The sequence below is a fragment of the Pollicipes pollicipes genome, unplaced genomic scaffold (assembly GCF_011947565.3).
Source record: "Pollicipes pollicipes isolate AB1234 unplaced genomic scaffold, Ppol_2.1 Scaffold_6686;HRSCAF=7923_pilon_pilon_pilon, whole genome shotgun sequence".
NCBI classification, from domain to species: domain Eukaryota; kingdom Metazoa; phylum Arthropoda; class Thecostraca; order Pollicipedomorpha; family Pollicipedidae; genus Pollicipes; species Pollicipes pollicipes.
In genome coordinates, this window is record NW_023596921.1 from 6,165,311 (window position 1) to 6,176,226 (window position 10,916).

Genomic DNA, 10,916 nt, shown 5'->3' on the forward strand with positions numbered 1-10,916 from the left:
TGAAACTGGTAATAAGCTGTCCTTTGACTGGTGGTTTAGCCGATCCGTTGTAGGTTTCCAGAGTCGGTGCACTATGGGACTAGACTACCTTATGGCGAAGCGTTCCTGGGCCACACCCACATCTGACGTCTGTACCAATTTACCTCAGCATCCTTGATGACGCGCTGTACGAAGCGAACGGAAAATCGCATAATGCTATGAATTCTCCCCAACTTTTCCATGCTCAGATGCAGTTTTGTCATCATAGTCATTATCATCATCATAGTCATCATACGCAATGGTCATCAGTCGTATTCATCTTAGTAGTATGCAAAACTCCTCCCGAATGGAGTCTATTGGCTATTATGATGTGGTAAGCGACAGAAGGTTGGTTTTGCTACAACTTAGTTCAAGTGGCATTCAATCACTAACCATCACAATCCATGTAAAAACAAGATAGCAATTGTGAAAACGAGCCTTGCATTCAAATGAAACTGAGCGATCGAAATGCGAAGAATCCGGGGCGAAACAAGGCACAACGCCATGCACAGGCATTAGTTCGTGAGGTCTCAAACCTGGCCCGACACGCAACTGAGACATGGTTTTTCCCATATAAGCGAGCTTCGTTATCCAACTGAATATGCTGTATAAAGTCTGTCGGCTCAAGATCATGCTTGTAGATGTGCACCGCTTGGGGCCGTCCGTTTTCAATCACTCTTTGAGTTGCAGTGTAATCGGTCAAAATAGAGGAACTCCGTTTATACATGTTAGTTGTAGTCGAGGTATGATTACGCTTGTATGTCTACCACTTCACAAGATTATTAGCTCGTCAGGTTCATGGTCTTAGTGAGGACAATGTGTGGATTACTACTGACCAACCGGAGGCAACTGCCATTTACAAACCGTGCCAACACGCATTTACAAGTCACTTTGAGAAAGTGTGACGAGTACTGGGCTGTTTGGAAAAGCGAAAACGATGCGGAGCACGAACAAAGAATACGTCAAAGAAAAAGATGGAACAGACACAAGGAGACGTGCCGGGTCATCGACCCTGACAGACCACCAGCCGAGCCGCGTGGGGACGGTGGAACCTGGGGAGAAATGAAATAACTTGAACTGCAGGTCAAAAGCTGGTGAAAGCGCACTGCAGTTTTGTTTGCAATGGCAGTGTGCCGACGGCGACCGCCATCCGTCATCTGGTGCAACGTGGGCCAGCTGGTCACGAGGGCCTCCTCCGTCAGCAGGGCCTTAATGAAGATGCTGGCCAAGGCTCATGGAAATCCCGTGACGTTCTTTATTATTTCTTCGTCATAGGCTCCGATATTTGAGCTCAGGTATCTGACATCGCCGAGCTCAGTGTGTGACAACACTTTTCCCGTAACAGTTGGGTAAACAGACAGGGAAATGCAGGAAAAAGCTAAAAAGGTGACGCTTGCCGTGTTCTGCATTGGTGCGTGTTTTTTTTTACAGCGTCCCGATGATAGAGATGCGGTGAAGCATGCACATCGGTGTCGTTACCTCGTTTGTTTATGATTCAACGGAACAGAACCGGCGTCCCAAATGGCAGGCCGTTACACGTCCTTTAGAGACTCGACTTCTGCTGGACATGGCCGAAGCGCTCGCGCCGAATCGAGTCACCAACCACAGCTCTGAAACAGCCGCACCAGGTGTACGCCCCAGAGGCCCAGTTTATGCTGAGCATGGCCGAAGTGCTCGCGCCGACTCAAGTCACCAACCACAGCTCTAAAACAGCCGCACCAGGTGTACGCCCCAAAGACCCGACTTCTGCTGAACATGGCCGAAGCGCTCGCGCCGACTCGAGTCACCAACACAGCTCTGAAACAGCCGCACCAGGTGTACGCCCCAAAGACCCGACTTCTGCTGAACATGGCCAAATCGCACAGCCGCACCAGGTTTGCGCCCAGGCGCCGGGAACAGGTGCACTCAGCCTCAGACTGATCAGGGTAGGAGCCAGGACACTGACCTTCCCGTTGTTACACGACAGACAGGCCGGCTGACGGGCACTTAGCAACACTCGAACCAAGCCAAACGGCGACTGAAAACCGCACGCACGCGCAAACAGCCTTGAATGTGGGGCAAACGGGCGGGCGGGTAGACGGATGGGGGGAAGGGGGAGGGGCGGACGGACGGATAGGGGGAGGGGGGAGGGGCGGACAGACGGACGGACGGACGGACGGATAGAGGGAGGGGAGGGGCGGGCAGACGGACGGACGGACGGACGGACGGACGGACGGACGGACGGACAGACGGACGGATCGGGGGAGGGGGAGGGGCGGGCGGACGGACGGACGGACGGACGGACGGACTACAAGTTAGAGTTTAGTAGGGAACAAGATACGCGAAACGGGTTCAGTGCAGGACTGGCGGTGTGCCTTCGTGCTTGGTTTTGGCGTTTTGGTCTTGCACCGCACATCCAGTCGGTGCACTGCGGTGTGTCCAATCCAGACGGGCAGCCTTCATGAACCAAAACGGAGGAAAGGCCATATCGAAATCCGTCGATAAACGCATAAAAACGCTGCCTAGAAGAGTACATTTGCTGAGAATTGCTTCATGTTTTTATCCCAAGTGTCACAGCACCGCCATATGTGTAGTTTTCAGGCCGCTGTGGCCGCGCAATGCCACACATCTCTGACATCACGCAAGCACGAGGCTAGCGTCTCTTCCGCCTTTGATCGCCGCCCCAACGAGCAGCAGACTTTGACCCGCCGTCCCGGGCAGGCGGGCGCCACGTGAGGGCCACCCTCACACGCGGTCGGGCGGCCGGGGCGGGCGGCGGGTGCAGGCCACCCTTGGCTCGCACGCGGTCGGGCGGCCGGGGCGCGCGGCGGGTGCAGACCACCCTTGACTTGCACGCGGTCGGGCGGCCGGGGCGGGCGGCGGGTGCAGACCACCCTCGACTCGCACGCGGCCGGGCGGCGGGTGCAGGCCACCCTTGACTCGCACGCGGTCGGGCGGGCGGCGGGTGCAGACCACCCTTGACTAGAACGCGGCCGGGCGGCCGGGGCGGGCGGCGGGTGCAGGCCACCCTTGACTCGCACGCGGTCGGGCGGGCGGCGGGTGCAGACCACCCTTGACTAGCACGCGGCCGGGCGGCCGGGGCGGGCGGCGGGTGCAGGTTACCCTTGACTAGCACGCGGCCGGGCGGCCGGGGCGGGCGGCGGGTGCAGGTTACCCTTGACTAGCACGCGGCCGGGCGGCCGGGGCGGGCGGCGGGTGCAGGCCACCCTCGACTCGCACGCGGCCGGGCGGGCGGCGGGTGCAGACCACCCTTGACTAGCACGCGGCCGGGCGGCCGGGGCGGGCGGCGGGTGCAGGCCACCCTTGACTCGCACGCGGCCGGGCGGCCGGGCGGGCGGCGCGCAGGGTGTGTGCCGCCGGCGCCGCCGGCACCCGGTGCGCCGATGGCGGCGCGGAATGCGGCCTCACTGGCCTGACCGGGGCGGCGTCGCGCTGACCCGGTCAACCGGATGAAAGAGCCGCCGCGAGGCCGCCGGCCGCCAGGGGCCGCTCGCGGGGTACCTGGCGGCGGGGCGGAGAGCCACCACCGCACTGGACGGGGCAGGCCATGCAGAACGAAAGCGCACCAGTAGGATGCTGAGGGCCGCGATTATTCCATTTCTTATGATACTTCATTGATCTTTTTTATGTTCCTAGAAAATAGGCGCTTGCAGGAGTGAATATTTTTCTTAAGGGAAATTAAAAAAGAAATATTTGTTTCCGATCAGAACAAAAATCGAGACATCTCCACGTTTATCGTGACGAGCCCACGCTCCTGGTACGGAGTAGCACACATCGCCCGCGTCCCAAGGGCGACGGCTGCGTAGCGCAGCAACGTCCTACATCAGGGAGCGTCGCCCAGGCTGCAGGCGCGTACGTACCCGCAAGGACAAACAGCGTGTCGGGTGCGCCTGCCGCTCGGCTCCTCGGAGGGGCGCCCGACGCTGGCGCGCCGTCGACGGGCCACCACCTGCGCTCACCAGCAGACGCGGCACAGGCACGCTCCACCTCCCACGCGTCGTGCAGCGCAACTGACGCGCCACCTGCTGAACGTGGAGAGCGCCGACCGAGCAGGCTTCAGCCAGTGATGACGTCATTGTGACGTAGTAACGGGCCACGGAGCCACTCAGAAGCCGACCCGGTCGACAGCGACGCGCAGACGACGTACTACCTACGCGGTACTCTAAAGGTTGGTCGTGTATCAATGTCTTGTCGGATATCCACGTTTCCATTAGTGAGCTGTCCGGGAATGAGCAGTTCTGGTCGCGCGCACCGAGAACGGCCGCTTAAAGGTTCGCCAGGTGTACTACCTGGCATGTTAAGAAGAAGCAGCATTCCAGGGAGCCTGGCGGTACATTGCGCATTAATCATGGAAAGCCTCAGGGCCAGCATGGTATTGAGCGTGGCAGAATGTTCTGGCGGTTGTACTTGCCAAATGTTGACAGACTTGTTATGGGGAGCAAACGGGCTGGATGACGTAGAGAAGCCCTCTGGCTGGCCGCCAGACACTATGCACTACGCAGGGGAATCGGCAGGGCTCCTCGAACCGCTATCAAGTAGCTGGGAGATGGGCTCAGTACGCTGTTTGTCTTCTCTCGCCCGTGTGGACATGCTTCAGGCCCGACAACGGCAGGATCTGGAGGGTTATCACCGATGAGCATTGGCACCCATAGGAGGTCAAAAATCCGCCTGTGAAACGCATAATGAAACGCACGTGCGAGTGCCTACTCGGGCTATAGCTCTGTACCACCCAGCATTGTCGACATGAGCCCCGTAAAGCACAGTCGAAACACCTTCGTGTGCCGAACGGTCCGCTGACGTCTGGCCCGGCCGGCCTCTGTACTTTTGCTGTGGGAAACGTGCGACGCGGCCGTCCCAGTGAAACCCCTCAGATCTCAGACCGACCGGCAGACGTGGACTGGCCAACACTGGGGCCGGCAGCCGGGCCCCGGCGCTCTGCGTTACGCTCCATATGCCCTCCTAACGACGCTCCTTTCTGTTCGGGTGCACACAGAAACCTGACGGCCGCGCGGCGGTCGCCGAGGCAGAGGGTGCCTGCCGACGCTGCCACCCGATGGAGGCTGAGGCTGAGGTTTGGCATTGTGAACTGCGACAGGGAAAACTGGTTTGAAGTGTTCCTACTGTCTGCAACGGTGCCAGCAGGATCTAGGCTACGCTCCAATCATTGGTGTGTAAGCTAAGACGGTATCAGACCGTGAAAAAAGCTTGCTAAATTTAGACACAGCATTGACCACGCATTTCAGAAGAGATACGAGTACATCGCTATTAGCCAACATCGTTTAAGACGCGCTTGAGTAGTGATCAATATTTTATTCTCTAATTCAACTCCCGACATTTGTTTTTCAGAATAACTTCAAAACGGTGCCGCAAACCCGCGCCAGTTTTTAAATAGATGCAACATTTGAATAGTCGATCTTTTGGTGTAACAAATTGGAAAGACCTCGTATGGTCGCCGGCCAGGAGCAGGTCAGAGTCAGGCCATGGCTGCCCGTGAAGGTAGCTCCTAGATAACCGTTCAATTTCATGCGGAAACGGAGTGCTAGGCGAAGTCTTACCAGGCACGCAGCCAGTCTTGGCAAAGGAGGGGTACAGGGTTGACAAAGGGCCCCCTGATTAGTAAGAGCCCCCTCCCTGGAAAACAGCTGAATGTGCTCCATTTGTTAATAAGGGCATGTCTTTCTTTGATATTTGTTTCATTCTTTAAAGGACTGTTCGAAATAAATCACCGGTACTCTTCACTTTACAATGGTTCAGTGGATTCTGTCTCAGTCGATAAAGTTCAGAAGTTATGTCAGAATCATATCTGGGCTGTACAGAGATATTGCAGAACCCGTGAACGTAGACCGAAATGGGTTAACAATTTGCATTAACATGGCCAAGCCATGTTTGTATCGAAGTGCTAAACATTCGGTCAGCGTTGATTCGTGATACCAATCATGCGATGTCGTTTTGAGCATGCTTGCTCGCAAATCTCGCCAAAAAACTTGATGCCAGACGTTGCAGTCTACATAGGCTGCGCAGGGTCGGCGCGGTGCCTAACGCCAAATTGTGGTCAATGGATGGACGAAAATGATGGCGCATTTGGAAGAAGTATCTCTGAACACTTTAGAGCATCAATCTGTGCATTCAGAAGGCGGCCGGGGGTATAATTTCACCCGCGGGATTTTTAGACTGGTGAATTGAACGAATTGGCCTTTACAGCACTGCGAAGTGGTGCTGGAATCTGGTGTTTGAACTGGGGGAGTGAAGGGAGAATCTCTCTTGTTCGTGTTGCCGTAGCTGCTCATCTCTCTAGAGGACAAAACAAAAGACGCCCAGCCTAATTTTTGAACGGTACGAATTAATATTTCAAGACATTCGGAAGCATTATTCCTAAGATTATTCGGAAATGGGGCAAAGAAGACCATATCCCTTTGCCGTGCTCTCGCCGCCACGGCACCAACCGCCTGGTGTTACTGACCGTGGCCAACGCCGTTCGGTTTCACGGAAACTGGGACCCAGACCATCGCTTGCCCCGAAAACTCAGGCGTGCGAGCTCGGATTTTTTTATTTAATTTGTTTCACTTATTAATTTTGAAAGATAATTAACGTTCTCTGGCGAACCTGGGATGACCTTGTTCGCTGCTTGACTCAATTCGATCCACTTTATTCAACACTAACGAGACCCGTCATTTTCCCGGGCAAGGGTCCCGCTTGAGTAGAACACCGGGGGGCACATATTGTTCCCGGTCAAGAGCTGGAGGGCCATTCCGTTCCACCGCGGGATGTCTTCCGGCTGTCATTCTGGCAACACGGGGCGAGATTCCTGGTCGATCCAGACGCACTTAGAGGCGTACATCACATCACATTGGTCCCTCTCCCTGACGTGGAAGGCCTCCTGACCCGCACAGTTGGCCCCAGATCGACGCAGGAACCCTCAGTGACGCAGCAACATCCCTGATCGCCGCAGGTGGTCCAATAATTGGTACATAAACTCCAGTTCGGCGTAACAGGTCCATGCTATAACTGGGTTGAAAGGCCCACTATTTGGAGCTGGGGGCCCTGACTGGTATAGGATCCTTCCATTACCACAATGTGAGCAATAAGCATAAGCTCTCATGTTTCCTTTCATTGTGTGAGAGCCCCGACCAACGTGAGAGGTCCTCTGCCATTCTGGGTCCCGACCCAGTCCGTGTTGAGCGAACGTTTCGTTGACTGACTCGAGGCCACTTGTTGACACAGGACACCCTGTTAGGCACTAGGCCCCTCACCGATACAGGAGCCCCGCATTGTTGAAGGGGGCCCGACCAATGCACATCGCCGGCCCGGCCGTGTCCCTGCTTGGGAAATGGGCCCCAGAGCTCAGGCCGACATGGAGCCGACTGTTCGGTATTGGCAATCTCTGGCCGAAACAGAGGAATGCTCTGTCTCAGGGGTCCCCAATCGGTGCAAGAGGCTGCGGTCCCCAACAATCGGGCCGTTGATCTTTGGTCTCGAGAGAGCTTGATCAGCGCGCAGGACCTTCTAGCTGGCATTGCAGTGTCGGGCTCTTGTGCCCCCCCCCCCTCCCCCCTTCACTCGGGCCCAAGATTACGACCTTCGGTCGGTCTTTCAAGCCTTTCGGACCCTCAGATCGGGCCCTTAACACGCGCCCCGGTGGCCAGTTGTATATCCTTCGCTCGGATGGGGCTCAATTTGACCCCTCCCTGAGATCTCAGAAACTAAGAGAGCTAGAAACACCAAATTCGCAGGATGTGTTGGACTGTACATGAACTCACTTGGGTGAAGGTTTTAGGTTCCTAGATTATCACCTTCGGGTGAATTCAGGTCAAACAAGGTCTAACTCCAGGTTGGTGTCCAAGGCGCCCACAGAACCTAGACACCTGTTGTAAGCAAAAAGGTCACACGTTCATTTAATGTCAGTGACCTCATTTGACCTTTCGAAGGTCGTGGTGACCAAAATCACACCAGACTGCTTTGAGTTTTGCATTTGAATAAGCGAAACGAATTACGCCAGACAGCATGCCCCTTAAACAAACAATTAACCTAAGTCGCTTTAGGTAAGGGGCATATTCTGACCTGAAAAAAGTCTGTGGAAGAAGTACAATGTGTTCCCGTTATCAATAAATTCGAAATGACCACCACAAACCACTCTATACATCAAGCCCTAGAGTAACAAAACAGGTTGGTTTTGACTTTGGTCTAACCTTCATAATTTACCTTAGGTCAATGAAATCTGTTCATTCAATTATTGTGTAGCCTAAGAAAGCATCTTAGAGATGTATGGCTTCGTCTCGCACTCCGTTGTTGCATCAGATTGAACGATTCCGCAGAAAATGACCTCGCTGAATCCATGGTTTGGCTTTGACCTGCCGTAGGTCAGTGACCTTAAAAGGTAAATCTAGATTTTTGACAGCATACCATCCGCTATTCAATTGTATATACTTATGCAAATTTTTGAGCGGCTGCGCTGCCCCGCTAGGAAACTATTCCGGAAAACCTTTCGCGGAGTCAAATAGACCCCGCACGAGCGCGTGTTAATTATCGGTGTCGAGGGGCGCATCCGGTCCCTTGGAGCCTAAGGGGGGGAGGGGGCACGTACCCCTTGCCCTCCCCTTTTTGACTGCGCTACTGAATCCTGCAACTCCTCAATGCTTTCTCTTACACGATCAGTTCCTTGAGATTAAAATCACCACTAACTCCATGGACCTGAATCGTGCATAACCTCAGATAACGGTCAAAATCAGGCTACCGGAAGACTTGCTTTGTAAGGTAATTTGTGTTCTTTTCTGAAACTCCTTGATGACAGAGACGGCAGCAGGCATTTTGTTTTGATTTCATGAATGTCACAAGACGTCACTGGCCTAAAATGAACCGGGTGAACCTTTTGCCCCCAGGAACGTGGCGTTTGGCGTAGTTTCTAGTGTAAATTTCAAATTCAAATATCAGAAGTCTTAAACATTTATCGTCATTTGGACCTTCTGAAGGTCAAGTAGGGTTACGTACCTACTAGGAGCAGCAAACTTTTTGTTCACGAACAGCTTCTAGTTTAAAGCTGGTCGTGCCATGTCTAAAGGCGCTTCGAACACCCATGTGGAGCATGGTCTGGCTTGACGTTACTTGGCCAAAAGGCCACGGCCAGGGTACCTCGAAGTTTGAACAAATGATCCCGCATGAAACGTGATTCCAATTACCTGAATAATCTGGGCCCGTGCTAAGCGGGCGAATCCAAGAGTGGTCTCCGGCGCGGCAACCTTCAGTTTGTCTTGGCAACGTCACTGGGACAGATTCTTGTCATCGTAATAGGACTAAGTACGATATGCCCAGACGTAGCTTTCCTGCTCTATAATGACTCTTGTATACTACGAAAAACGAACATTATGGCCTTTTTGTTAGAATATGATTTGTGGTACGATGAAAATTAATGCGAGGTAGAGTAAATTCTTAATTAAGTTCAGAATAAACGAGCAAATGCTGAAGTATGCTCACAAATAGAAACAAGGTAGAACAAGAACGCCAATACAACTTCCATTGTGTGTGTGAAGCTATGAATCAAAACATGTTGGCTCTTTTGTGACCAATTTTCTATAGCAGCGGAAATCAGCACCCTCCAGACAATACGTTGCAAGCTCGCGCACTGTCCTCTTCAAAGCCGCGCGTCCCCACGCCCCGCGCCACCGCCGCCGGCCACGCTACCTCTCCGCCCCGGTGACGTCGCGCAGCCGCCTCTGATGACGTCCGCCAGGTGGCGCAGTGCCCACATCGGCCGCCGAGCGCCCGTCGCAGACTGAGCCTGGGCGGCCCGTCCTCACCGTGGCAAGTCCGCTGCCGCTGCCGCCGATGCAAGCCTGCGTCGGCGGGACCGGCCCGGGCGCTCGGCGTCCTCGCCCCGTCAGCAGCGACGCCGCCGGCCACGGACTGGAGGCGTGTTTATCACGCCGCGCTCGGCTGGCAGGCGGCGACCGACGCGTTGCCAGCCAATGTCAGGGTCGCCATCCCCCCCCCCCCCCCCGCCTGCTGACGTAACGCCAGATCGGGGAGGGAGAGGGGCAGGGGCGCGGGCGAGCTGGCAGGTACACTGGCGAGGGGTGCTCGGTGGCGTGATCGTGTGCGATATGCATCATACGTTTTCCAAATAAGACCCGTCGAGAAACGTTTCGAAGTACCAGAGATCGCTCCCTGACAATCGAAGCTCTGTAAAGTTAATCTCCCATTGGACAACGACGGAAGACTTGGGGCCCTGTGACAGCTGCATTGAGCCCCCAGTAAACAATAGCCAGCTACTCTCGAGTTTTGTGACGTTTAAATCGGCCGTCAACTAATGGTGAGCGACCCACAACCTACCCTGCTCAAAATCGGACGTCGGCAGGCATCCCAGACCATCTCCACGAAGCTTTCATGGCTCGTGAAGACATTTCATGCTGTGACCAGGCGACCAGTCCCAGTCAATGCCACGACAAACAGGCTGCTCACCCTCGATATCAGCGACGAAACGCATAACTTCGGAGTTCTACCCGCGGCAATTCCGCAAAGTCCGCAACCAAGCCCATCAAAACGAAGTAGCATCGCACGTGATTTCACCAATGCTCTCCGTACCAATTGCTAAGGTCGGATTTGAGGCGGCCGCACTGTCTCTATTCACGTGGCTTCACCAGCCTATTCTGGCATTCGTATTGACGTTTTTCTGCATGAACCTGAACACTCGTAACATACTCGGCGACCCGGCAGGCTGATGACTGCAACTGTTCAGGCGACACTGACGGCCACTGATGCATCACATGCGTTCGGTGTCGTTGGGCGCCGCCGTATTCGGCGCGCTGGTCTGTTTCCGTTTTGTTACAAAATTTTCCAGATTCCGTCATCGGCTGCGTCGCACTCAAACGTGCAGAGCAGGCTTCGGCTTTCACAATGACACGCGA